Below are 22,508 nucleotides of genomic sequence, written 5' to 3' on the forward strand. Positions count from 1 at the left end.
AGTTTTATCTATCTATGTTTATGTATTAAAGAGGAACAAGAGGAGAGGGAGGAATAAAAAATACGTGGGTGAAAGGAGGTTATTCATGGTATAGAACTGTGTTGTTCAATATGGTGGCCACTAGCCACATGTGGCTACTGAGCACTTGAAATGTGGTTAATCTATCCCACAACTAGAAGGACCTGCAACTAAGATATACAACTGTGTATGGGGCGGGGGTGTGGGGAGATAACGCAGAAAAAAAAAAAAAGAAGATTGGCAACAGTTGTTAGCCCAGGTGCCAATCTTTAAAAAAAAAAAAAGAAATATGGTTAATCTAAATTGAGATTGCTGTAAGTACAAAATATACATGGGATTTTGAAGATTTGGCATGAAACAAAAGCATATAAACCACTGCATTAATATTTTTTCATATTAGTTACATATTGAAAAGGTAATATTTTCGATACATTGATTTAAATAAAATATACTATTAAAATTAATTTCACCTGGGCCCGGCCTGGGGCCGAGTGGTTAGAGTTCTGCAGGCTCTGCTTTGGTGGTCCGGGTTTGTGGATTTGGAACCCAGGCGTGGACCCACTTCACTCATCAAGTCATGCTGTGGGGGCATCCCACATACAAAATAGAGGAAAACTGGCACACATGTTAGCTCAGGGCGAATCTTCCTCACCAAAAAAAAAAATAATAACAATAAATTCACCTGTTTCTTTTTACTTTCTAAAATGGCTATTACAAAATTTTAAATTACATATATGGCTTGAATTTGTGGCTCACATTATATTGGTTTTAGGCAGCATGGGTATAAGGTCTTATCTATTGGAATTAAGTTCAACCTTACGTAACAGAAAACTCCAAAATAACACAGGATTATTTAAGATGGCTACTAAAGCTCTAACCAGAATAACCACATTCCAGGCAGCAGGAAGGAGAAAGGAACCCATTAAATATACATTCCATGTGCAGCCTTTCAAAACCATTTTCTACCATCTTCCATGATAAGTGAAAACTCACATTGGTCAAGAAATGGGTAGCCCTGTAAAATTTAGGAGGAAAACTAACCACTGTGATCCGGCACCTTTTTAGTCACGTGGTTACCCATAAATACAAGAGAACCTTGACAACCCAGCCTTTATTCCTAACAGTCAAGCATTCAGCTAAAACTCAGGAGTTATTTTTAGGATGACCATTTGTCCCAGTTTGCCTGAAAGTCTATTTCGTGTGTGTTTTCCTGGCATAATTATTAATTGCTCCCCCTTTCTCTCTCAAGTGTCCTAGTTTGGATGATAAATTATATGGTCACCTTTGTTATATTACCAAGAAAAAAATAGAAATAGATGATGGGGTAGACAATTCAGTCTCCGCCAGAGATCCTTGAGGAGTCACTTGAGAAATCCTTGAAAGGTGGGTGTCTCCTCCAACCCACCTCACCATCATTCTGAAACTATGCTTTTGGGGGTTATGACCACCATATTGACAAAGTAAAGGACTTTTCTCACTATTCTCTTTTTACTATTCACTTAACAAATATTTATGGTGTGCATCCATTTACTGTGCCTTTGGAGAACATGGGGGTAAAATAGAATTCGGCACCATTAATCCCCATACTATTAAACTCATCTCCTGTTACAGCAGAGTAATGGGCCTTTGATTTGTCTGGATAGTCTGGATTCTGGGACTATCATGTCTCTCCCTGGATATTCCTCTAAGTCTCTTTCTGTTTTTTTCTGGTTCCAGAAAATTCTAACCTATTGTTTCCCAAAATGTCTTCAATATATCACTAGTTCTTTAAGAAAGTTCCATAGTCAAATAGTATTTGTAAGTGCAGCATAATTAGAGCTTCATAATGCAAACTAGCATACTAATGACTCTGAGAAGTACCACAATAGAAATTGCTATTTAACTCTTCTAATCTGAACTGGTTCTGGAGTTAACACCTGTCGATAGCTAATGCAACATCCCTTCTGTACTGGCCCTGTTGTCCCAGGAGTATGAGGATATTATAAGATTCTCTGTCCATAGTTCCTCCTTCTGCATTCAGCTTCCTGCAGCTCAGATTTGTTCTGTTTTTACCTCTAAGGAGATCACACCTAAGCAAGCTTCTCTAGCCTTTACCTCATTCCTCAAACTAACTAAATAAGCACCTCTGCTACAGTTAAACATCACAATGTCAAACTTAACGATCTAAAATTGAATTTGCCTTTTTGTCCAAAATTGCCTCCCTTCATGTATGTGGATTTTTGGAGTAATACTACCTGTGGCAGACATTTCGTTTCCTTTGTTGGTTGTTTTGGGGGTTTTTTTTTGGTTTGGTTTTGGCCAGGGTGGAGGGAGGAGTTTGGGGGCAGGCTGAGTGGCCTTGCAGTTTCATTCCTACTTTTGGAAAAAGTTGCTTTATGCGCAGGGTTGGTGAGAAGTTGTGCTTTGCTGATGGCTCCTGGCAGCCTAGACTTGAGCATGCGATCTGGGTCAGCCAGTAGCCTCCCACTGGGGACTGTGAACTTGAGTCATTGGAACGGAGAAGTAGGAATGGTTACAATTCATGTATAGCATGGCAGGGGTGATGTTAGCAGTGTTCTGTGACAATAGCGGCCTTGTCCTGGTCACCCCAGATGATCTAATGCATTCTAAAGTTTGACAACCACTGTATCAAGTCTTTCTTATACATCAGCTCTTCCAGGAAGATTTAATAATTATCCTACCCTAGATCAACTCTTCCTTTTCTGGAGTCCTATAACCCTTAATACCTATACCAGTCATGCTGAACCTATGCTATGCTGCTTTGCCATTATTTAAGTAGGTATCTTATCTCTGCAACTAGTTTCTAAGCTTCTAGAAGGCAGGATATAAGTCACTATGACTTACATAGAGTACTCACTTAATGAATAAATGAATATTCACCAGTGACAAACTGCCCTTGAAATACAAATTTCTTCATTTTCTATAAAATAAGCTTTAAATCAGTTGGCCTCTATTCAAGAGCTTCTAAAGCAGTGGTTCTCAAATTTGCAATATTTTAAAATCACCTGGAGAGCTATAACAAATACTTATCCTTGGGTCTCAACTTCAGAGATTCCTATTTAATTGATTTGGGTGCAGCAATCTGGTCATTGTGATTTTTAAAAAATTCCTAACCAGTTCTGTATTGCAGGCAAGGGTGTGAATCATCATTCTGATACTCAAAGTGTGGTCCAAGGACCAGTGGCAGCAGTTCACCTGGGAGGTTCTGAATGTGCATTTTAATAAGATTCCCAAGTGATTCATTTATACATTAAAGTATGAGAAGTGCTTGGTCTAGAGGAGTGATGGGCAACAGAAATATAAGCTACATATGTAATTTAACATCTTCTAGTAGCCATGGTAAAAAAAGCTTTTAAAAAGGTAAAAATAATTTAATAACATATTTTATGTAACCCAATGCATCCAAAAGTTTAGCATTTCAACAATTACTATAACATTATTAATAAAATATTTTACAGGGGTTTTTCCTCTGCCCTAAGTCTTTGAAATCCAATGTGTATTTTATACTCACAGCACATCTCCAATCAGACTAGCCACATTTCAAATGCCTCACAACCACATACTGGCCACCATATTCAACAGTGCAAATCTAGAGCTTATGAACCGTTCCATCTCAAACGTCAGCTACAGCTTTCTTTACGAAAGCTTTTTGCTGTAGTTAAAAGACTTTTCATCAACTAATCAAGCCACCATCCACTTTCCTGTCTTTACATTGTACCCCCACTGCTTCTTGCAGCCAGGAAAGCCCACCCTCTGCTCCCTCCTGCTCTAGGTTCCAGTTTTGCTTTAAACCTATCCAGGTTTAGAGTTCTTTGGCAAAATCTTCTTAAAATTGTCCCAGATTACAGCAGTTAGTTCCTGCTCTAGATTTTATAGGGTAAGAGCTTACATTCTCACCTATTAGAGAAGATGGTAAAGAAAATTTTAGAAAACTAAACATGGAATGCAATTAAAACTGTAAAATATGCCGCCCTTCCTAATAAAAATAAAATGTACATCTTAGAAGGGTGATATTGAAAAGCAATTTCTTTGGTGGGGAGGAACAGCCTTCCTAGGAACGCTAAACCAATCCACATATTTTTCTTTTCTTGGAGACCTTTTACAGTTACCCTGTCCCCCACACCATAATACTGGAACTAAATCATGCTCTATTTTGAGAATAATTCAAGTGGAAGCAACAATTCTTTTCTTGATTGCTTCAAAACTTAACTGAGACAAAAATGGAATATTCAAAAAAGACTTTATTAGTACCCTCAAGGTAATAAAAGGAAAAATATCGGAGTCCAGTGAATTTTGACAATCTCACACGTAAGATTTAGCATGTTTTCTGTGTGAGCAAGATTATCCCATTCACATGGGGCGAGGATGGGAAATCAGGAGAGATCTTGCCATGTTCCTACTTTCCTTGCTCCTCTTCTCTCTCCACATGGTGACATTATATTTAGCCTACGAACAGTACTTCCTAGATATCTTACTCCTCTTGGTCTAGAGCTGCACTGTCCAATAGGGTGGCTATTAGCCATAGAGGCTATCGAATACTTGAAATGTGGACAGTCCAAATTGAGATGGGCTGTAGGTGTAAAATACACACCAGATTTCAAGACTTGGTACATGCATGGGTTTTCCATTGCTGTTGTAGAAAATTACCATAAATTTAGTGGCTTAAAACATCCATTTATGGGGCCCACCTGATAGCATAGTGGTTAAGTTCCCACGCAGGGTTCGCCGGTTCGGATCCTCGGCACAGACCTACACACCGCTCATCAAGCCATGCTGTGGTGGCATCTCACATGGAACTAGAAGGACTTACAATTAGGATATACAACTATGTCCTGGGGCTTTGGGAAGAAAAAAAAAAACCCGAAAAACAAAAAATATCCATTTATTGTCTCACAGTTCTGTAGTCCAGAATTCCCGGGACAGTGGGGCTCAGCTGAGCCTTCTGCTTAGAGTGTCACAAGGACGACATCAAGGTGTCAGTAGGGCTGCGTTCTCTGGAGGCTCTCAGATGAAATCTGCTTCCAAGATCATTCAGGTTGTTGGCCAAATTCAGTTCCTTGCAGTTGTGGGGCAGGGGTCTCGTTTCCTTCCTAGCTGTCAGTCAGAGGCTCTCAGCTCCTGAAGGTCACCTGCATTCCTTGTCATATTGTCCCCTTGATCTTTGAGCTTGTTGACCCCCTCTCATGCTTTGAATCTCTCTGATTTTTCTTTCCATCACATCCCTTCTGCTTATAACCTAAGCAAATTCTCTGCTTCTAAGAACTCATGTATTATATTGGACCACCCACACAATCCAGGATAATCTCTCTATTTTAAGGTCTGCAACTTTAATTACATCTGCAAAGTCCCTTTTGCCATGTTATATAACACGTTCACAGGTTCCACGGATTAGGGAGTGGGAGCCATTCTGCCCATCACAGGATGAAAAAAAATAATGTAAGATATTTCATCAATAATTTTTATATTGATCATATGTTGAAATTACAACATTTTGGAATATATTAGGTTAAATAAAATCTATTATTAAATTTCACCTGTTTTGTTTTACTTTTTAATGAGCTATAGAATATTTAAAACTGCACATGTGGCTCACATTTGTGCCTTGCATAACACTTCTATTAAGAACTGGTCTAGACCCAGAGAGAGGTTAATCCTCTTCACCGTATATTTTCTGACATCAGATCTGTGGTCAGACCTCTTCCATAAGAAATGCTTCCCTTACTGTCAGGTGTGGCCTTACACTTTTAGTCCTCTGACTGCTAAACATAGCAAGCATAGCACAATACAAAACCACAACTTTCATACAAGAGACACTCAAATACACTGATGGAGCAGGGAGATGCGGGTGCAGGGCTCATCTCTACATCAGGGAAGGACTCCTGGAGGACCAGATCTAACCCTGATAACCCGAATCATTACTGAACTCACCCCACGAGGGCAGGGCCTTCTCTTATTCATCTTCTGGTTTCCAGTGGTTAGCACAGAAAAGACTGCCTTCAATGAACATTTGCCAAACCAAATGAATCTAGGTAGCAGCCATCGACTGGTTAAAAGAAAAGAGGAGAGAGAGATTTGGGGAAATAAGTTAAGTCAGCTACCCCCTATTTCCTAATAATGACAAACATTCCCATATTTTAGCGAGAGGACAGCCTCCATTTGAAACTGTAAGCTGAACAATATTTAACGGTTGCATCTTTATGAGACAAGAGAGTATGATGATGCTCAGGGAAAAAAATTCTCTACCCAATGAACACCCTAATTAACCAAATGTTGTCATTACTGTGTTCTTTATTTGGCTTTCGTGACTCAACCAAACCAATGAATCTGTGACTGTTTTCAAAACTGTATTTTGAAAAGATTTTTTGGATGTGCCACTCTGCCGGGTGTTTAATTGTATTTGTTTAATTTAGCACAGGGCTAAAATGTTTCTACTAAAAATGTTAGACCCCATGCACTCACTTCTGAACTTCAACTGGCAAGAAGGCCAGGTCATTTGTAGGCGTTCAAGAGCAGCACACACAAAAAGTGCCTATACCCTGATCTAATCCTTCAAACTTAGGTGAGGTAGAAATTCTTTCCAGGGCTTTGCTTCACAGTTTCTGGGGTCAAACCTGCTCCCAGCCCCAGCTGTGATCTTGCACAAGCTGGGAAAACCTCTGTGACAGTCTCACAGTCTATCAGCCACAGAGCTAAGGCTCCTCCAAGGAGAAGTTAAGATTGCTGAGGAAGCACAGGCTGCTGGATGCTCCTCTCCTGCCAGGCAGCAACCTGAAACAGGCAGAATTGTGAGAAACCAGATTCATCTCACCCCATCGTCCTTCTCAGTAATCTCCTGGCACAAAACGAAGAATGAATAGGAATAAAAAGATAACACAAATAAACATTTTAAATAAAGGTTACTAATTAAAAAGACTCATAGACGGAGTGATGCATTCTTCAAAATCTATTGTCATGCTTTTGTGGACTTTATTGCTTATCAGCATTTTTCCCCTCCAGAAAAACAGAACAGCAACATTTGTTCAGAAAAAAGCAACTTGTGTTTCTTCCTTTCTTATTACTTTTATTGTTTTCGGTTCCTTTTAGACTATAATGTGGTATTGTGATTTTGAGATGGGGAAAAAAACAATCCCTTGTCTTTCAGACATAAGAATGTGATTGTCTGCTATTGTTGCCAACAATGAGCTAAAGAGGTTAATGGATCACATATCTGGCAAACAGCCATCTTTCCTCCTGCTCAATATATTAAACAGTATACATTTTGTTGTTGCTGCTGAGCTTATGATTTTGTCTGAGTAGTTGGTAAATAAGTTTACTCACGTTTAAGTTATCTCTTTCTAGAACTCAGTGCTTTGTCCTTCGGACTGGTATCTTGAAATTTAAAAAGTGCAGTTTGAGATCTGAGCTCATGACCTTTGGAGGTGATGGTGAGAGTGGGCCTAGGGAGGGGGGTGGGGCTGGCTGTTGAATGAGAATCTAGAAATATTGTGCCTTGTGAATTGCATCGACCTTTCATTTTCAGATTGCCTAAATTAGCAAAGTGAAATTACCACAATAAAAAGGAATGGATACTGGAGGAGGCACCACTATCCTTTCTAGTGTTGTTGCTGGTGATCTTCCTAACAGACCTCTAATTAGATGGACCAGTCCTCTCCACCAACCCCAGGCTGACTAAACTTTGCATTTTATGGCTGTCATTTGAAAACAGACAAGCTGTCATAAGCAATAACACTGTGATTCCAGCCTGGAGGACCTCACTGTGTACTGCACTTGTACTATGGAATTAGAAAGAGACCTAATACCTTAACAGCAAAAAAAAAAAAAAAAAAGGAAAAGGTTTACTTATGATTTTTTTATGAAACTCCAGAAGGAAAAACTTTATCAATGAGAAAGATACTATATTCCGGGAAATTTTGGTTGGATGGGGATAGATGTTGCAGGAGGGACTGGAGTTGGGAGAGAAGCAGCAACAAATCAGTCTCAGATCAGTGGCATCCTTTCAGTCAGGCAAAGAGCAAGTAAATAGCACCTGGAGTGCCCTGGCCCGCTGTTTTTCTGGGAGCAAGGGGTAGGAGGGACATAGACTGAATTGGAGAGGCGAATGTGGCTCTCGGGTTTGGGATTTGGAATCAGCAAGAAGGCTGAGCCCTGATCTCCGCTTCCCAGCTAGGCGGTGATCGCCCCCTGTGACTCCGGATGCACACAGCAGTCAGAATCGCCGCCGCCACCGCCCGACCCCTCAGAGCCTCCAGCTCTCCCGCCTGGCATACTGGAGCCACACATGAGCTCCCTGGACATCTGTGTGCCCCAAGCTCCGGGTTCAGGCCCCTCTCACCCCCAGCGAGACCGATCTCAACTCCTCGGAGATTGGGTCCCTTCGACTTCTATGTCCCCGAGTTCTGCCACTCTGGTCACTTCCGCAGCTTCCCCAAGCTGGACCTCAGTCGGCCAGGGAGCCCTGCGCGCCTCCTCGGCCACCCCACAGCATTGCTGGCCCGCGGCTCCCGCGCCTGGGTGGGATGCGCGGCGGCTCAACCACAGGACCTCGGCCTCCGGGTAAATCTTCTCCTCCCCCTTCTCCGCCTAAGGCCCTGCCCTCCCCCCGCGGCACGCCACTCCCGTGTGCGCGCCCATCTCCGGACCGAAGACACCTGCGCTTCCTTCCCCACCCTTCTCCGCCCTTTTCGCTGCGGTTTCTCCTCTGCCTTTGGGAGCTCGGGAGCGGCAGTGGGAGGAGGAGCAGCGGGAGGAGAAAGAGGGCGTGGAGGAGTAGGGGCGGGGTGGGTGGGGAGAGAGCCAGGAGGGTGTGGACTGGCAGGCACTCTGCAGCTGGTCGCCGGGAACCCGGTCCCTCCCGCGCGCCCGAGTGATGGAGGGGAAGAGATTCACTTAGACACACACACGCGCACACAGCTGGGCACGGCTCCGAGAGGCAGCTGCCGGCTCGGGCGCGCCGGGGCCGGGCGGCGGCCGTGACAGCGCCAGCCGCGGGGAGCGGGGCGCCCGTACAGCTTGGCACCGGCGGCTCCGAGACCCAGGAAGGGAAGATCCCAGCCGCACTGACTGTTGCTCTTTTGGGCAAATCGGGAGGGAGCCGGCTGCCCAAGGAGCGGTCACCGAAGACGCCGGAGGCTCGCCCCTCGGGGCTGAGTCCGGGGCCGCGCCGGCGCCCGCGTGGGGCGGGGAGGATGCGCACCTCCTCCCGCAGAGCGGCTGCGGGCCCCGGCACTGCGCGGACTCGGGCTCCCGCGGCCGCCCGTGTCGTGCCCGCGCCGCGGGAGCGCGCCCTGCCGCACCTGGCTCGGGCCTCCCCGGGAAGTGAGGGAAACGCGCCCTAAACTCCACTACTTCTCGCCCGCCTCCTCCTCCTCCCGGCTCCCCGCCTGGGACCTCGCCGCCGCCGCCGCCGCCCGCCTCTTACTCTCACGCGCGCACGCACAGCCCCGCTCGCTCGCTCCCATTCACGCCGACACTCTCTCCGCCGAGCCGAAACCCCGGCATCCGAAACTACTGGACCAACTGCCGCCGGCACTGCAGGAGCCGCCCGGTGGCCCGGCGCGACCCTCCGCCGACCCCTGCGCCCTGGGCCCCCGCCCGCGCCGCCGCCGCCGGGGACGATGGTGAGCAGGGCGGGCTGCCCGCCTCGCGCCGGGGAGGGGCTGCCGGGTACGGCGGGCTGGAACCTCGTTGATTTGGGGGGAAAGGACAGGCGGGACATCGCCGAGGAGGGGCATCCGTGTGATGCCAGCCAAAAGCACTTTGTGGGGCGCGGTTCTACTGGGCACTGCCTGGGGAGGACTTTCGAGACGTTCGCGGGGGCTCGGGGTTAAACTAGTGCGAGATGGGAAACGGCAGGGCGATTACCGGGGTAAATTGAGAGTCATCGGTGTCAGTCAGTTGTCGGGCTGTCTGTCTCTCGCCCAGAGCTGGGCTCAGCGCTCTGGGCTCTCTTTGAGGGAGAGAGGACACCCGTGTTAACTGCGCTTGGCAGAGTTTGGGGGCTCGCGCTCGGCCACTTCCCGGGGTGCTGTGGGGCTGTCCCTTGGAGCGTGAGACGGCTGTGGGGGAGTGGGGGGCTGCGAATCCCGAGAGAGGGCAGGCAGAGGCTTAGTTAACTTGCGAGCCGGGTGCGATCACCGCCCAGCCGGCCCCCACCCATCGCAGCGCCAGTCCCCGCCCCCTCGCAGCCCCAGTTCACGCACCTTCGCACCCGCCCCCCAACACACACACACACACACACAGGAGGTGGATGCACTCGAGGGGGTGGTCACATTGTTATTACTAAGAGATGCTCGAGGTCGCTGTGGCCACTGACTGGAGCGCAGAGACTCGTGCTTCGGGAACTGAGGCGACCGCCTTGGTTTAGGGAAGCGGAGAAGGAGCGCGCAGCTTCGGGTAGATGCCTCTACCTGGCGGTTCCAGGTGCACGGCGAGCAGACCTCCGCCACAACTCCGGAGTCACTTCACCTTGGTGGGCTCGGCTCTCCGGCTTCGCTTCCTGAGTGCTTCAGGGCACCCACCCAAGGGAGCTGCTGCTCAGATCCGTGGTGTCCCCAGTCCTCACCCGGTGGGTCTGTCTCTCTCTCCCTCCCTCCCTGCCTCCTTCTCTCCCTAGCCCGCCCCCCCCCCACCCCCAACCCCATACCAGCTTCTTCATGGAAAACATTGCTCCCTTAAGGGCAAGTTTAATATTTGCAAAGTGCTTTATATCATATTACTTCGTGGATACATTTAATTGCACTGTAACTCTTCTCTGATTTATGTAAACGTCGTCTGATAAATAGCGTGCGGGGTCGGGTTGGGGTGGGAGCAAGATTGGGTGGGCGTCCTTTCTGTAACCGGGTGCCTTTCTAAACTGATTTGCGAGAAGTCATAGAAAGCTGGCGCTTCTGAAAGCTTCTGCTCAGTAGTTTTGACATATTTCAGGGCTTTAGACAAATGTTTCCACGTTACAATTTATTTCAAATATATTCAGCTTCTATTCCAAGACAAAGTTGAAGAGAAGATAATAAAAGGGATTACAATTTGGATATCAAAACTATTTTTAAAAATGTTTTTTATTGCTATCAATTATGTTGTAGCAGATTTTTTTTTTAAGTTACCTTACTAGTTCCTGCTGGTGAAACTCTTAAAAGGAGAAATGAAAACAATACTACTTACCTTCCTCCCTGTATTTGCTTGCAGTGACTGAATGAGCAGCCAAGTAGGGTTCTTTACTTTAGGAAGATGAAGTCCTTCACCAGTGGACTGATGGAGACGCAGAAGATACTACGAGAAACATAGTGATGGGGAGGAAACTGTTGCTTAAATTTAACTGCCTCCAGTCCGGAGAGTCTCAACAGTCATACTGTTCTGGCCCCTTGCATGTTCCTCTGGGCTGTTTTAAAATATTCTTTTCTCAATTAATAAAATGTATAGAAACATCATTAATAATATAAAGTAATATTTCAATCGATGCCTAAAGCAGATTGTATGGGAAATTCTGAAGATAGTATCCAATGGAGTTTCACAGAAGTACTAGGATCATGGTTTCTAGGTTAAGCCAGACCTCATACCTAAGTTTTAGTATTGGAAGTTGCTCCCTTTGACATCTTTGTGACAAGGTGCTGCCCACAGTGGGTTGCTTATGCGTGCATCATTGTCCTTACCATTTTGCAGGCATACACAGATGTTTTTGAATGAATAACCTTCTTACTCGCTGAATTTTCACTCATTCAAAAGTATTTATTGAGCACAAGAGCACACACAATGAGCAAAGCTGAGCTGGGTGTTATTTTAAATAACAAGGAAGGATTTTCAGTAGAAGCAGGCTGCTTACTCCTACGCTGTGTAAAAAGAACTGCAGAACAGTGGCTTCCTTAGGGAAGCAGCTTCTTGCCCAAAGTAAGTAGTCAACAAAGAGTTGTTGACTCAAAAATGATACAAGATGTTAACTAGCGAACTTTGCTTTCACCATAAATTCTACCATTCTTCTTAACCCACCATGTCATTTAGATATGACTCAACTTTAGAGAATTGATGTTGACTTTAATCTTCTTGCTCTTTGTCTGAATACTTTGGAGAAATGTAACTATCTGTGCACTGCTCTAGCTTTCTGTGTATTGATTTCTGTGGAGCAGTGCCAGATCTGCATATGTCATTAGTATTCATTTATGAGTAAATGCAAATGTTCCTGTTACATTGAAAAAGCGAACTCAAGTTCATAGAACACAACAAATATTTTGCTCCTTTTCTCATCTCTTTATTTTTATAATCTCAGAAATAGTAACATCTCTTAAAAATGCAATTATATGTAAAAGAGCAGGTTAACAAAAGTGGTTATCTAGGATTTTTTAGAAAAAGGAAATAGCTGATGGAAATTTTAGTTAAGAAGAATTTTCTTTGACTCTCTTGACATGTCTGGCAGGATGGTCTTTTATTTTAGGGACATTCATTCATGAATGAAATAACTCTCAAGGTAACTTCCTAGTAAAGGAAGCTGGCAGAGGAGGGAACGCTTGCTAAAAATGATGCTAAAAACTCTGAGAATAGAGCGTGAGCAGTAAGTAACACTAGGTCTGTGCCATTGAAATTATGTAAATGCTTGTATATTTTATTTGTCTTTATATGCGTGATTTTTAAATTTCTTTTTAATACTTTATTCAAATATTTTCATATTCTGAGATTATTGCAATTAAGTGAGGAGTTACTGTTTGGTAATGGAATTATAGTTTGTTTTGTTTTAAGAAAAGGTGAATAGTTTGAAAGGAGAGAAGAAGTCAAGGGAATAATTATTCAAACCACAGAGATTTGCATTCGGATTCTTTCCTTTTTTGGTCAGAGGGGGATCTCAAAACAAAATAGCTAGTTAAACTTTCCTTATGACCTAAATTGTTACTATTTAGAAAAATCCTACTCTTTAATTTTTCTGTGAATTTAATATGAATTCTTTAAAACCAGCAAAAGTAAGATTTTTCCTGCAATCCAATTTAATTGTTGACAAGTTTTGCTCACTCTAGAATCAATATTTGTGTCTGAGAGTCATGATGTTATCCTAACCTTTACAGAAATGCAATTAAAGCAAGATATTAATAACTACATTGAAAAATCACTGATCTAAGTCAAAAACATTTCAGAGCAGCTAACACTTATTAAAAGTAGAAGCAAGAGATTATATCTGGAGATCCACAGAATGTATGGCCAGGATAAATGAACCTCTCTAAATCTTATATGCAAGTTCTGTTATCATGTCTCAATTAACATTTGGTACAATGGATTATTTTCCATATTCTTGAAAAGTTTTATGAAAGAAAGCTATGTCAGTATTAAGAAAGGGTTGAGGAGCTGGTTTGACTTCAGACCACTTTACCTAGATTGTGCATGGGAGGTGGGTAAGTTTTGTATGTATACACATATGCTTCTGTGTACAGATACATACATGTATACATATGGAGTGTATCTTTATATTTATATATCTACTTATGTTATGTATATATCTGTGTTTTGTCTAATACCTTTGAAGAATAGGAAGAGAGTCCCCTTTGTGCCATATGTGGTTTGTGAAGTCAGCATCGTCTTGAGAATGGTGCTTATAAATGCTCAAATAGTTTGATGTTAGAAATTGGTAGCATACTGAACTTTTTTGAACTATTTATTTAAGAAACACTTATCATAACCTTCAGTGTGTGACTGCCACTGTCAAAGACCTCTACTAATATTAGCTCACTTAATTCTGGTAGCCACCCTGCCCTCCCCCATTTTACAGAGGGGAAATCAGTAGGTAAAATGGGGATTATTATTATCCTGTTTAGGAGATGAAGAAAATGAGGCTCGCTGAGCCTAATTAAACGGCTCAAGCTCTACACCTACTAAATAGCAGAGCTGACATTTGAGCCCACACGGTCCACTGTGCTATGCCACTGCTCTTGAACAGATTTTTTTTTTGTTTACTTAAATAGGAGGCCAAGTGGGGAGCAGGTTAAGTTGTGAGGCAAATACATTCTAGAAACTGAGATTTATGACAGTTTTCATCTTAGATGGAATTCTTAAGGAAGGCGATTGTCATGAAGCACTGACATAACCTGAACTAGAGCGATGCTAGGGCCGTGCTATAACTTAATGTAGTTTTTAATGGACTCAATAATTTTCTTAGGTTCAGCTACTTTTAAATTAAGTAACTTAAGAACTGATGCCATATTTAAGTAGTTTTAATAGCTCAGAGGATCTGATGCTGAATGTTTTATGCTTCCCATAATATCCTTATAATGTGAACTTCTTGCACAGAGGTCAATGTTATGTGTTACGGCATGGTACTTGCCAAAGGAATCAGAGTTTTATGTGAAGGTGTGAAAAGAAACGTATTCTGCTCTGACCCATGTGGTATACAGTAGGCATCCAATTAATGTTTACTACATGAACTGATGTGGGGTATTCTAGAAATTGCTAGTTTAAAGGTAAAGAAACTTTAAATGTCTTTATAATTGCCTAGTTTTAAGATTGTGATTTAATATTGAATAGACTTTTTTTTCATGAGGATCTCAGGACATTACTATCTATGAAATGCTGTGCAATAATCATCTTTATCTGAGCTAGAAGGAAGAGGACAGTGTAAGGAGGCTGAAATAATAAACTGATTAAAATGTTGAAATTTAGAAGTCGACAAAAGGAAAACTGCCTGAAATTGTACCTTTTATTTTAAAAATGCATATAAGACATAATTAACATTAAGTACCAATCTTTACACTACTAATGAGGTAGGAGAACCGTCCTGTCGTAAACACTGACAGTCTTACAATCTGAGTATAGTTTGGGGAACTATTTAGGAACATATTAAAATGTCACCGTCTTGCTGTTTGTCATAGCTAACTAGAGTCAATGAAAAAGATCACAATAATTCTGCGCGTGCCTCAACATAAATAAGGTATTTATTATAGTATAAGGACTGGAGTCAGGGAGAGCTGGCTGAATTAGAATTCCTGATTCATGGCTTTTTAGCTGTAGGGTCTTGGGCAAATTGCTTAACCTGTCTAATTCTTGGTAATCTTATCTGTTATATGGCTATGGAAATACCAGTTCTAGATTTCCATAAGATAATATATGTAAAATGCCTAGCATAGAGTGTCCTTATAGTAAAGGTTCAGGAAGTAGTAATTGATACAGCTGTTATCATCGTCATCTTTAACATCACCATGACATCACAAATGGGTAAAAAGGATGGGTACATTATTCTCTCTATATCTATTATGTTTGTCTATGCTATGTCTATATGTGGGGGGGTGTGTGTGTGGGTGTGTGTATATACATTTGAATTGGTTGTTCTCCATTATGAAGCACAGATTCTGTGAATTCTCTTACTGTTGAGGGAAGGGTATGAAGAGAAGAAGTATGTGTTTCAAGACTTCAACTTGATTAAAATGTTACTGGATTTAAAAGGCTTGTGTCAAGCACAGAAAGTGAGAGGGGGCTTTTGGGCCAGCTACTTCACAGTTTTTTCTTGCAAGGCCCAGCTATAAATATTCATACAATTCTTTGGAAGATGTATCCTCTTATACAGATATAGTTAATGGGGAAGAACAAAAGGTTTTGCTAAAAGCAGTGAAATATTTATCTTTATATCCAATATGAGTTCAAAGTATTAGGATACACAGAAATTTCTCTTTATATGTATTTTTTTATTTAATTTTTTTTTTTGAGGAAGATTAACCCTGAGCTAACATCTGCTGCCAATCCTCCTCTTTTTTCTGAGGAAGACTGGCCCTGAGCTCACATCCGTGCCCATCTTCCTCTACTTTATATGTGGGATGCCTACCACAGCATGGCTTGCCAAGCGGTGCCATGTCCGCACCCGGGATCCGAACCGGCGAACCCCGGGCCACTGAAGCAGAACGTGCGCAGTTAACTGCTGCGCCAACAGGCCGGCCCCTCTCTTTATATTTTTTATACCATCTAGAGTTCATGGTTTAAAGTTAAAAGCTATTTCCTGACTCTGGCCATTAAACTTGAATAACTTGATTTAAAGGTTAAGTTTAATTTTATTCTTAGATTTTTTTTTTTTTAGTCATTTAATTCTGGTAGCTCCCCAGGTATCCCCACTTTACACTTAGAATAAAGCTTAGAAACTCATGTTCTTCCATGTTGTTTTTTCACAATGTATATACCTGTTTATGTCTTTATCTTTGTAAAAAAATAAATGATAATAGCTAAGATTTAATTAAATTTACTGTGCACCAAGCATTTGACAGATCTTAACACATTTCATTCCCACAAAGCATTCAATGGGACATATGTCCTTAGTATTTCCATTTCACAGATGAGGAAACTGAGGCCTAGAGAAGTCCCATAGTTAGAGGGGTGGAACAATGACCCAAGCCCGTGCTATCTCCATCAGAGCCCACGCTTAGCACCCACACCAACGGACTTCTCAGTAGCAGTTTGGCCCTCAGCACCATCCCTGGATTTCTGGGCTTTGAAATCCATGCCTCTGTATCTCCCTCTGCCTGTGAAAAAAGAGGGATTTATTTTCTTCAGTAAAGGTTAATTTCTTGGCTTTGATGTATCACACTATTTTCCTGTGTACATGTAATGGCCACTAAAGCAAGGAATGAGAACCATATTAATTTTTAGTAAACTATTGGATCTGTTTCTAAATAGATTTAAATCACTGCCAAGCTCCTGCTAAATAGTTGCATCCATGCTCTGGATGCAGTGGTAGGATGCGGACACTTCTCCATGCTATTGGAAATCCCATTCCTAGAGGGACTTCCTCATCTGGTGAGCCAGCTACCTGTGACCTGACTATCCCAATTGTCTTACTTTTTCTGAGTGATATGAAATAGCATAGGATCAAAGAGCACTGGAAAGGGGCTCTTCTTCCCAGGCACCCAGCGTGGAGAAGTGGAAAGGCCCATCACCAGGGAGCTCCAGTATTCCTGCAGATCTGAAGGGTTCCTGCCTCCTGAGAATAGCCAGAAAAGGCCCAACGACCGTTCCATTGTCCGCTTGACTGTGTGCCTCTCAAGGGCCGGGATTGTGTTCTTGTCATCTTTATTTCTATGGTACTTGGCTCATGGTATAATGGGGCAGACACAGAGTTTCTTCCTCTGGGCATCTCAGAATCTAAAAAGCAGAGAGCTGAGATCTCCAGGCAGAGGGGACATGAAGAGAGGGCAGAAGCAGAAAACAGGACAGATACGGGAGTGCACAGAGAATGATGGCCAGTACGTGGATTGGTAACTAGTGGGAGTACTTGTTTCCATTTTATTTTTATTTCGGTATAGTTATATTCCTCTGTTCCCAAATCTAGACTAGATGTGCAGGACCCACTTAGCCCTAATATATGACTCTTTAAAGGGAAGAACATCATTGCCTATTGTCCTGATAGAAGTGCTGGGCATATACAAAATCTTAATAAATATTAGCTATAATTATTATTGCCTGATTTCCTACAGATAGAATTATTTTTTCTTAATCAGGTGTATATCTTCTTATACCCTGTCCATTCTGAAATGGATGACTGGACAGTCAAGGGTTACTATAATAGCATTTAGTTTTGGAGTTTCTGAATTCCACAAATGCTGGTATCCTTTAAATGAGGAACTCCCTACTCTGGACTTACCAACAAAAAGATCAAGAGCTTCACAGTTTTTATACACCATTGCTTTTTTTTCCTTTCCTTTTTTTTTTTTTTTAAGATTGGCCCTGAGCTAACATCTGTTGCCAATCTCCCTTTTTTTTTTTCCTCCCCAAAGCCCCAATACATAGTTGTGTATCCTAGATGCAAGTCATTCTAGTACTTCTATGTGGGATGCTGCCACAGCATGGCTTTATGTGTGGTCTGTAGGTCTGTGCCCAGGACCCAAACCAGGAACCCAGGGCTGCCAAAGTGGAGCACGCGAACTTAACCACTCAGCCATGGGGTGGCCCCTACCCTTGCTTTCTTAATGTTACCTCTTCTCAAATGCTTTGTTGTTTTGCTCTTCTGTGTTGGCAATATCATTGTCCAGGCACCCAAGAAAAGTCAGAAACCAACAAGGATAGTTACCAGGATCATAGTAGGAACATAGGCACCTTGGGATCATCTTATATTTCTCCTTCTCCTCCTCTAGTTTGTTACCCAGACATGACAATTTTGCCTTCCAAAATATTTCTGAAGGCAAAATGTCAGAAAGCTGAATGAAAGACTTATATGTGTTATAAACAGGTGATCATAGAATTTGCCATCCAAGCTGAGATACTTTTGAAAGTGAAAGGGGGTATATGAATAATTATGCCGAGAGAGAAAAATATTAGAAAATCCCTAATTGTGGTTAACGCAGTGCTGCCTTCCTGCACCCAGTGATCTACTGTCTGGGGAGACCAGCCCTAGAAGCCTGGGCTTGCCCCTTCATCCCTTACCCAACACGGGGCTGGGGTAGGCATTCTGGTAATTGCACATGTTACAGTCTTTGTGCCAGGATTCCTTGATACCTAAAGTAGGCTTCAAGAGGACTTTTTTGTTCTTCTAGAGGACAGCCAAGTGGATCTCAGCTTCCCAAGTTGGCACTTAGGAGGGGGCGTAGTGCAGAGAAGGGAACTGGAGATCTTGGTGAGCGTGCTGCCCTGTGGAACCTGTGGATGCTCACATGAGGAGACAAGGTCCATGCTCTTCTGACTCTGATCATCACCAGACCAGAGGTAGGAAGCATACCTCTGGCTGTCCTGTCTCAACACTCGCCACCAAGTATCATTCACTGGCTTCAACCATCTGGAGTGGGCACCAAGAATCAACACCTTGATGATAACTCAAAATCATTACTTATATATTTGGCAGCTACTCATTGAGCACCTACTATATTGCAGGAATATCATCGGCTCATTCAAAAGAATGAGTGTGGCGTATGTGGGCCATTGAAGGATGCAGTGAAATTGTGGTTGTGGGAATCCGTAGAAGTCAGAAACTTTTAGAGGTCCCACCACTATCCATGTTTGTCTTAGTTTTCCCTTTGAATAACCCTCCTTTTTAAGGAGCTCACTGGCTATTCACTGTTTTCTTTCTTCAGGGAGATGCTGATCCCTTGGAATTTTTAACATTTTAGTTTTTTACAAATATCTGGAATAACCCACATTTTCTCTATAAAGAAGGTAAGAATTTATGCCATGGAAAAAAGGGAGAATTTATACCATTTCCCCTGGACCTTGCATCCTTTAGCCAAAGGAGGAGCACGAGCAAAAAGAATACAAGTTAGTGTGTTTTACCTACTATATTTCAAAAGTACCTTTAGGTAGTTCTACTTTTTTTCATATTTTCCATCTGGAAGGCTTTCTTTTTTTTTCCTCCTGGGACGAACAACCAAATTATTAATTCTGTTTAAATGTGCTGTATTCAGAAGAGTAGCTGCCAAATTTGTTGGGACCTATAACAAGATAATTAATTATCCAGTAACACGAGGACTATTGGAGTGTTGGATATAAAACAGATGGTGGGAGAAGAAGGATGAGGCAGTCAGGATGCTGTGAGGGGTGTGATAAGTCTTTCGGCCTGTGTGGGGTAAAGCCACTTGTGCGCCAGGCCTCCCTCAGACACCCTGCTACGCTTCTTTTTTTTCCTCCATTGATCCTTCCACTACCCCATCACTTCGCTCCTGGAGACTCCGGCTTCCCTTTCCCACTGCCACCACATTCATTTTAAATGTCAGGGGAAGTAAGGGGAGGTGAGGGCAAAAGGTCTACTCCCTTCGACCCGGGACACAATGCCAGCATCTGTGGCAGCCCCAGTGCCTACCCCATGGAGCAAATCAGGCTGCCGTTACCCTTGTCCTGACATTGCTTTAACTCAGGCGGATCTAGGGCTTCAAAGAGTTTTAGGCTCATTTCAGAATCAGTTAAGATAAACTTAAGATGAGTTACTATTACACGCAAAGGCCATGAATTTTTTCATTTGCAAATTTCAAAGGCCTAAACTGAAGTCTAAGCATTTTCCCAGAGAAAACCTGGTTGGATATGTGAAAAATGCAGACAAGAAACAGTTACTCCTCCTGCGCCCCCGACACCTTTCAAAATGATTCTTCTCGGTCTAATCCAGTTTGTGAGAATTAGAAGGGCATTTGTACTGAACTCAATATTTGATGGTGAAGACTACGGTGACTTCACCATTGATGCTTTTCTTATAGATTGCCGTCATGATGCATTTTTAACTCTGTGGAAGTCATAGTACTTTTTGGTATTATAAAGGAGGGGACATTTAGATTTCAGATATTAAAAGAATTATTTAATTTCAAACGTTATCACTCATGTGCTAACGCAGAATAACCCAGTTAAGATATCTTCACAATAAAGTTACTCATTCATCATAAAAAAAGAGTAAGTTTCTGATCTGAGGAAGTAAGCAGTCACCTTGCCTATCCCACCCTCTCAATATCAGACCCATCTTTTATCATTTAAAGCAGAGCTCCCTAAAATAGATTACACTGACAAGTAGTAATTACTGACAGCTGCATTTAATTAGCAAAGCAGATTCCTGCTCATGACAATAAAGTATTATTATATGTTTAGCATTAGTACTGGCAGCAAAAGAGGTGACTTTGCTAACACAGAACTAGAAGCCCTGTTTCTTTCTTTAAAAATACACACACAGTTTGGCTGGAATTGAGCTTGTGCTACGTGGGAGTGTCTATGGTTACAAAAAGAAAGCAAAACAGTAACTAGGAAAGTGGTTTGTGTTTTTTTTTGAAAACAGGCAGATTGTATAAGGAATAAGAAGTAGTCCAATGCCAGCCATGGGCTCCCAGTCTGGAGTTGTGTGTCAGCGTTTTTGTGTCTGAGTCTGTGTGTCTGTTGAGGGCGGGGGTGGGGGGTAGTGGAGGTGTTTGGATGCTAGAGATAGAAACACAATTAACCCATGTAAATTAATAATTTCTGAAGTTATTAAGACACTATTGCTTTTCGTTTTCCACCCCCCTTTTTCCTTCTTTTTTTCTTTTGTACTTAACCCTATAGAAGACTCTGGTTTATAGAGTATTTGAAAAGCATATGCAGTCAAATTTAGGATTTTATATATACTCTCAATTTTAAAGTTGATTGCAATTTCCATCCATTCTTTCATATAATACAGGCTTGCCCTATCTGCTCCTATCCCTATTATTCCATTTCCACTGCCCTGTCTTGCTCCCATCTGGCAATTCTTACAAAGCAGGAACATAAAACGGTGGAATTCCAAACATCGCGAGAGGTAGTCGATATTTTGAGCGATAGCGCGTTCCTGACGTCATCACTCCACAGTGCATAGATAGCTGATGCTGACTTTCAGAAGGACAGAGAAGAGCACTAAAACTAGCAATCCTTAACTTAAATGGCATTTGCTACCTTCATTGCTTAAATATATCACTCGAGATATGTAAACAGATCAACTTATTATGGCATTATCAGTACAACCAGTCCTAGAACTGAATATATTTTCTCACACTCATGGAACCCAATTCTGAAATATTTACTGGAGGTCTAAAATCTGAATCAAAAAATACGATGATGTATCTCTGGAAGCTGTTTTTACTGAGATAGCCTAGTGTGTTTTCACAATGCTGCTTTAAGTTATCTGAATGGCATTTATTTTTCAGGTTGTAAAAATAGACTCAATATAATATACTGCCGTCTTATAACTTGCCATTATAAATGCTATATTCATGAAAATCAACTTATGTATCCATGGCAATAAGAGGCAGGATGAATATGAATAAAGAAATCCAAAATTAATCCTCCAAAAAATTAACATCATCGAAATGTTCAGCAGTCTTGCTAAACTCCTTTTGTTTTTTTTTTTTTTTCCTTCTCTCCCACTCACCCTCTAGTGGACATAAGCTAAGGAGCAAGAGGGCTGCCCAGCACAGCCTACAGCCCTGTAAATGATGGAGATTCCACAAAGGATGTGGCCAGCCCGCTAGTTGGATACTTACCATTATCCACAAGTACATTGTGACAGTGGACTGTGTCCACAACCCCAGACTGGGCACTGTACCCTCCTTCTTCTCAAACACTAATCATTCTGACAAGGGTATTTAGAGGAAAACATTTCAGGAGCATATCTGAATTTCAAAGAGATTTTACAAAAAGTAAATTCTGAGAAACAGCATTTGTATGGATACTAAATATAAATACCTAAGTGAACATTCAGTTAAGAACGTTAAAGAATTATTTTGCATATTAAACTGCAGACTTTCACTAACACCTAAATTTAAAGCCCTACCGAGCCTTAGAATATATTGGTATTTAAATCCTATTAAGAATGGAGGCTTATTTTTATTTTGTGCTTTAGAAACCAACCAAGAATAGAAGAAGCTTCACTGCAAACAGCTTATAGGATTCAAGGACATTGACTAAAAAGAAGTATTGTGATCACTGAAATTGGGTATGTTTGACAACTCAATGTTTCCACTATAAAACTTTCCAAAATTAGATCTATAAAATTGGAAACTCTACTATGCAAGTACTCTAATTACTGTGCTTGTTCTTAAATTAGTACTGAGGAATAAACACTCAAATAT

General features: G+C 42.1%; 1 protein-coding gene across 3 annotated transcripts in view; it reads left to right on the forward strand.

The window, feature by feature from the left end:
* The first annotated feature begins 10,501 nt into the window (after nt 1-10,501).
* The window catches only part of HS3ST5 (heparan sulfate-glucosamine 3-sulfotransferase 5), a 260,177-nt gene continuing 248,170 nt past the window's right edge, over nt 10,502-22,508 (forward strand). For all 3 annotated transcript variants that reach the window (XM_046676490.1, XM_046676489.1, XM_046676491.1), the window contains exon 1: nt 10,502-10,582. The gene's annotated coding sequence lies outside the window, so the exon portion shown is untranslated. The remainder of the gene's footprint in view (nt 10,583-22,508) is intronic.

This window comes from Equus quagga, chromosome 11 (genome assembly GCF_021613505.1).
Source record: "Equus quagga isolate Etosha38 chromosome 11, UCLA_HA_Equagga_1.0, whole genome shotgun sequence".
Classification (NCBI taxonomy): Eukaryota; Metazoa; Chordata; class Mammalia; order Perissodactyla; family Equidae; genus Equus; species Equus quagga.